The sequence below is a fragment of the Acinonyx jubatus genome, chromosome C1 (assembly GCF_027475565.1).
Source record: "Acinonyx jubatus isolate Ajub_Pintada_27869175 chromosome C1, VMU_Ajub_asm_v1.0, whole genome shotgun sequence".
In the NCBI taxonomy this organism is placed as follows: domain Eukaryota; kingdom Metazoa; phylum Chordata; class Mammalia; order Carnivora; family Felidae; genus Acinonyx; species Acinonyx jubatus.
The window spans coordinates 34,455,610-34,462,171 of record NC_069381.1 but is presented as its reverse complement, the minus strand read 5'-3'; the positions used below and the strand labels follow the sequence as shown (position 1 = coordinate 34,462,171).

The 6,562-nt window shown below is 39.6% G+C and overlaps 1 pseudogene; it reads left to right on the top strand.

Annotated features, from left to right (window-relative positions):
- The first annotated feature begins 5,138 nt into the window (after positions 1-5,138).
- On the top strand, positions 5,139-5,763 carry LOC106970191 (60S ribosomal protein L17-like; annotated as a pseudogene).
- The last annotated feature ends 799 nt before the right edge of the window (positions 5,764-6,562 follow it).

Below are 6,562 nucleotides of genomic sequence, written 5' to 3'. Positions count from 1 at the left end.
AAAAATGCACTGCATTTAAGAATAGTTTTGGTACATCTGTCTTTCCATGGAATGACTCAGCCCATCGTAAAGAACAAGTACTACAAACCAAGAAACCAAGACTGCTTAGTTGTGGAACTTAGGTAAATGACATACTTTCTCTATTTTTATTTATTTATTTAAGTAATCTCTACACCTGAGGCTCAAACTTACAACACTGAGTCAGCCAGGTGCCCCACCAAGTGAATGGTCTTTTTTTTTTTTTTTTTAAGTAATCTCTATGCCCAACATGGGACTCAAACTCACGACCCTGAGACCAAGTCACATGCTTTATGGACTAAGCCAGACAGGTGCCCCTCTCTGATTCTAATAGTCATTTTTTTCTATCAATACTACATGTTGTTTTTTGGGGGGGGGAGGTGACAAATTCTACACAAAAGTAATATAGGGAGGGCTTCCTGGGTGGCTCAGTTGGTTAAGTGTCCTTCTCTTGATTTTGGCTTAGGTCATGATCTCACAGTTGTAACATTGAGCTCCATGCTGGGAGTGGAGCCTGCTTGGGATTCTCTTTCCTCCTCTTTGTGCCCCTCCCCCCATTTCAAAATAAATAAATGAACATTAAAAAAAAAAGTAAGGTAGGTATTGTTAAGGAATGCTTTATTAAGGAATTATTATTATTGTTAAGGAATGCTTATTAAATCCATTTTAAAATCATTATAAAAGCAGGTAAATTATTACACCTTCTTTATTCCTTTCCTCTATTTTTGTAATAACCTAACATTTTATTGAATAAAGACTTATGAAACTTAAGAGTTTGAATAAATGCTGGAAGTCAAGTCAAAGTTGGTATTTAAGAAATAATTCAACTTGGAGTACCTGGCTGGCTCAGTCAGTGGAGCTTGTGACTCCTGATTTTGGAGCTGTGAGTTCGAGTCCCATGTTGGGTATAGAGATTACTTAAAAATAAAATCTTTTTAAATTTTTTTTAATGTTTTTATTTATTTTTGAGACATAGAGAACAGGGGAGGGGCAGAGGGAGGGGGAGACAGAGGATCCAAAGTGGGCTCTGTGCTGAGAGCAGAGAGCCCATGTGGTGCTCAAACTCATGAACTGTAAGATCATGACCCAAGCTGAAGTAGGATGCTTAACCAACTGAGCCACCAAGGAGCCCTCAAAATAAAATCTTTTAAGAAAGGAAGGAAAGAAGGAAGGAAGGAAGGAAGGAAGGAAGGAAGGAAGGAAGGAAGGAAGGAAGGAAGGAAGGAAGAATTCAACTTGTACAGCCTCTTCTTAACTTACATATTAGTCAATCAATAAGCAAGCAAACATTTGTTCGGTGCTTCCTGTGTATCAGAAATTATGTTAGGCTGTGGGGAGGGAGTGACACAAAGTACTAGATTTCATCAAATCAAAGACAGTTTGGGTTATAAGAAGTATCTCAATTTCTGAGCTGTTAAAACATGGAAAAATATGCATCTAAGAGGTGATTATAAAAAAACAAAAAATAAAGGGAAGCCTGGGTGGATCATTTGGTTAAGTGTTCAACTCTTGTTGGTAATGACCTTGGGGTTCATGAGAAAAAGCCCCACGTTGGGCTGTCAGCACAGAGCCTGCTTGGGATTCTCTCTCTCTCTGCCCCCTTCCTGCTCATGAGAGCACTCTCTCTCTCTCAAAAATAAATTGGGACGCCTGGGTGGCTCACTTTGGCTCAGGTCATGATCTCATAGCTCGTGAGTTCGAGCCCCACACTGGGTTCTGGGCAGACAGCTCAGAGCCTGGAGCCTGCTTTGGATTCTGTGTCTCAGTCTCTTTTTGCCCCTCCCCCGCTCATGCTCATGCTTGCTCGCTCTCTCTCAAAAATAAATCTACATTTTAAAAATTCAAAAAAAACTTTAAAAATAACAAAAATAACTGCTTACATGTGGGTAAAAAACAAAGAGCTTCTGCAGTGAAAAAACAGAATATATCCATAACAGTACCAACAGAGAGTTAGAGATGAAAAAGCATCTCAGAAGTTTAGTGCAACAAGAAGTCACAAGGAGCTGAGGGGGGTGAGGAAGATGTACTGTGTATGACACTGACCTAGTTCTGCTAATGTATTTTCTATCAGTTTTATAAAGGTTGGCAAGAAAATAACAAATTGAAAACTAACATTTATATTTCCCGTCCTTAGATGTGACTTCAAGTTTTGTTAAGACTTCTGAATTCTGTAGTCCTACCAACCTGAAACCATGATCTCTCTTGTGTTGGAAAATTTAACTTACCAACAGTTATGTAAATTACGAATTAAGCAAAGACAAACTTTGCTAAAATAAGAAGGAAACGGGGGGAATGTCCCAAATCATTTAAAATTTGAGCCTGTAATGACAAGTGAAAGTACTTGGAAATAATAGTTTTGGCATCATTTCCATACTCAGAGAGTGAAAATAAAAAATTTGTTCTCCAGTGGAAGTTCTTTAAATGTTTTTTTTAACGTTTATTTATTTTTGAGAGAGAGAGGATGCACACGAGGGGGAAGGGCAGAGAAAAAGGGGGACAGAGGATCTGAAATGGGCTCTGTGCTGACAGCAGAGAGCCCAAAGCAGGGCTCAAATTCACAAACCATGAAAGCATGTCAAGTGAAGTCAGACACTTAACCTACTTGAGGCACCCAGGCGCCCCTCTCCAGTGGAAGTGCTAAACTGTATCTGCATCTGTAGTTCGAGGCTCGATTCCTGGACTACTACTAAGTCCCTTTTTCCCCACACCCCACCCGGAGCTGTAAGTACCACGACCTCCAAACCCTGATTAAAGAGGATACCAGTTGATGCTGCAACCTAAATTTAATCTTAGGACCACTGTTCCTTCCTCCCCTCAAAGAATCTTGAACTTCATGCTTTTTAGCTCCCACTACTGTCCTCTGCTGCATCTACTGTGACTAATCACACTTCTGCATGAAAACAAATACTTGCAGGACCTTCCAGACCACAGCTGACTTTTATTAAGCCTTTATGTCCACTGTTCTCCAAGAGTCAGCTGTGACTAAACCTGCCAAGCTTCATTCCGATTTTCATAGGTCAAAGCCCCACACACAATTACCTGCTCTCCTCCCAGATTTGTCCTCTACAGAACTGTCATTCCTAAAATGCTCTGTATTTCCTTAAGCCTAATGAAATCCCCTTCTCTCCCTGTGCACACCTTCCAATTGCCCTCTGGAAACCAGCTCCTCAACACACCCAATCATTTCCTTGAATGTTCCTTCCACTTCTGTACTTATTTAAACCTGGCCTTCTCAGGGCGCCTGGATGGCTCAGTTGGTTAAGCAATCCGACTTTGGCTCAGGTCATAACTTCATGGCTTGTGAGTATGAGCCCCGCATCGGGCTCTGTGCTGACAGCTCAGAGCCTGGATCCTGCTTCGGATTCTATGTCTCCCTCTCCTCTCTGCCCCTCCCCAGCTCACACTCTCTCTCTTTCTCTCAAAAATAAATAAACGTTAAAAAAAAAAAAAAAAGACAATTTAAACCTGGCCTTCTCTAGGCCACTTTCCCTGCTACTCTCTCCAGTGAGGTCTGCTCATATTTTCACACCTATTTAGTATCAGGAGACCAGGATACTCCTCAGTGCTAGTCAGAGTCCACTTCTTCCCCACCCTTTTGTAAAACCCCTGCTATCCTCTCCCTGATTGGTCACTGTAATCTACCTGCCTCCTGTGTGCGCATTGTTCACAGAAGATACTGGTACTTGGTTACTGTGTTTCTTATACTGCAAGTCCTGCCATTGTCCTAAGTGAGTTTAAAGTCCTCGTGAAAGACCCACCTAATCTCCAATGTTCTTCTCCAAAGCTACTTGACACTTGCCCCCTACAGTCACTACCTGGACCTGGTCATCATCACCTAAAGCTCCTCTACTTTCTCTATTTCTAAAATCACTAATTCTAGGGCTCCTGGGTGGCTCAGTTGGTTGAGCGTCGGACTCCTGATTTTTGGCTTTGTCATGATACCAGCCAGGGTCGTGGGATAGAGCCCTGTGTTGGGCTCCATGCTGAGTGTGGAGGCTACTTAAGATTCTCTCTCTCTCTCTCTCTCTATACCTCTATTCCTCTCCCCCACTCATGCATAAAATAAAATAAAATAAAATAAAATAAAATAAAATAAAATAAAATAAAATAAAATAAAATAAAATTCTAATAGTCCACTTTCTGACCACAATCACCTATCTTTCCAACTCACTTATTAAACCAGCCTGACTGCAACTGTCCTTCCCTTTGTTTGAAAAGATTATTGATCACTTCACTTCCTTTCTATTACCCCCTTCCTGTCTTTACTTCTCTGTTTATATAGCTTAGCGTTCATGGTCCATCATTTCACTCGCTCTTAGAACTACCCTGAACTCTCTCCTTGAATACACTCTTTCCTTGTCTTCAAAGACATCACTCTCCCAGTTTCTCTTATTTGTCTGGCAGCCCTTCACAGACATTTTTACTGGCTCCTCCCTCTTCTATGACTAAACCTTTAAATATCAGAGTGTTTCAGGGATCTGTCCTAGGGGATTTTCTCTTTTCATTCAATACCCTTTCCTTAAGTAATCGTAACTCTTCCCATGGGTTCAATTACCATCAGTGTGCATATGCTCCTCAAATTCATACCCGAGTTCAGTTTGTTGTTTGAGCTCCAGATTGATATACCTAACTGCTTACCTGACATCTTCAAATGAATATCTCCAAGGTACCTCCAGCTCAGCGTGTTCAAAAGTAAACTCATCACTTTCCCATTAAATCTATTCCTTCCAGAAACCTGAGTCACTTTTGACTCCCTCTCTTACATCTCGCCATATTTAAATAATCTCCCTATATTTAAATACGATTTGTTAATTCTATCTCCAAAGTATTTCTCAAAATTTGTCCACTTTTCTCCATCTCTACTGCCACCTCTTTGGTCCAAGTCACTATCACTTTTTGTTCAATAAGTATTTACTCAATATCTACCATGTGCCATGACCTGTAAGTGCTAGAATATACAGCTGCAAAGGAGCCTTTTGCCTGGATCACTTAAATAACTGGTTACATTGAATTCCTTTTCTCCCCTTCTAGTCTATTTTCCACATTGGAAACAATGTTCTTGTTTTGTTTTGTTTAAACGTAGATCTGATTTTCTCTTCCCCTAAGTGGCCTGAGGTGATCTCTGAAAATGGTTTGCTATTCACTTGACCCAGAAAACCCGACAAAATCATGCAAATTAAGAGGTTCAGATATTCGTGTTCACTTTAAGAATACACGTGAAATTTCCCAGGCCATGAAGGGTATGTATATCTGAAAATGTAACTTTGTAGAAGCAGTGTGTGCCATTTTGTCACCACAAGGGTGGAGTTGGTAGGTGTGGGTGTGACCAGGCCAAACGGTGGGGCTGGACACAGAGTCGGTGGCCCAAAAAGAGTGCCGAACTTTTACTGAATATGCTTAAAAATGCAGAGAGTAATGCTGAACTTAAGAGTTTAGATGTAGATTCTCTAGGCATTAGGCACATCCAGGTGAACAAAGACCCCAAAATGCGGCATAGAACTTACAGGGCTCATGGTCAGATTAATCCATACGTGAGTTCTCCCTGCCACATTGAGATGATCCTTACTGAAAAAGAGCAGATTGTTCCTAAACCAGAAGAGGAAGCTGCACAGAAAAAAAAGATATCCCAGAAGAAACTGAAGAAACAAAAACTTATGGCCCAGGAATAAATTCTGCATAAAATAAATGCAAGTAAAAATAAAAACAAACAAACAAAATGTAAAACTGATTTTGTCATCTCTTGATGAAAGGATTACACTAGATTATGTATGTAAAGGACTTAGGGTCTGGCACATGATAGTTGATAAATGCTAATCAGTGGATATATGTTGAATAATTCAGTAAATGATTTTGGAGTAACTGGCCAGCCATTTAGAAAAAATACAATTTTATCCCAACCTCACTCCTTAGAGCCAAAATATATGGGGGGAATGAAACCATAAAAATACTTGAAGAAAACATGGGAAAATATTTGTATAATCTTAGAGTTGAAGAAAGTCTTTCAAAACATGTCCCAAAAGTTAGAAGCCACAAAGAGAAAATAGTAACCACATACAAATGTAAACATTCTGCATAGCAAGAAAGGCCATACATAAGACCAGATGACAAATAACAAATAGTGAGAATATTTATAATACTTAATTAAAAAGAGTTAATAACAAATATATAACTAGCTCCTATATCAACAAGAAAATATTAACAACACTAGAAACAGGTCAAGCTGCATAAATAGAAAATTCACAGTCTAAGGTCTGCAAGTGTCTAATAGCCTAAAGAAAATAGAAATAAAACAATAAGCTATTAAGTTTTACCTATAGGTTGGCAGAGATTGGAAAAATAGACTACATTCTGTGAAACGGGCACTCACCTGCACTTCTGGTAGAGCATATATTTGAACAATCTTTCTGGCAATAGTTTGGCAATGGGGAACATAATATTAAACGTGCTTACCTCTTCATATAGTAATCCCACTTCCAGAAATTTACTTTAAGGAGATCACTTAAATGGTTCAAAAAGATCTATGCTGAGAAAGTTCACTGCATAC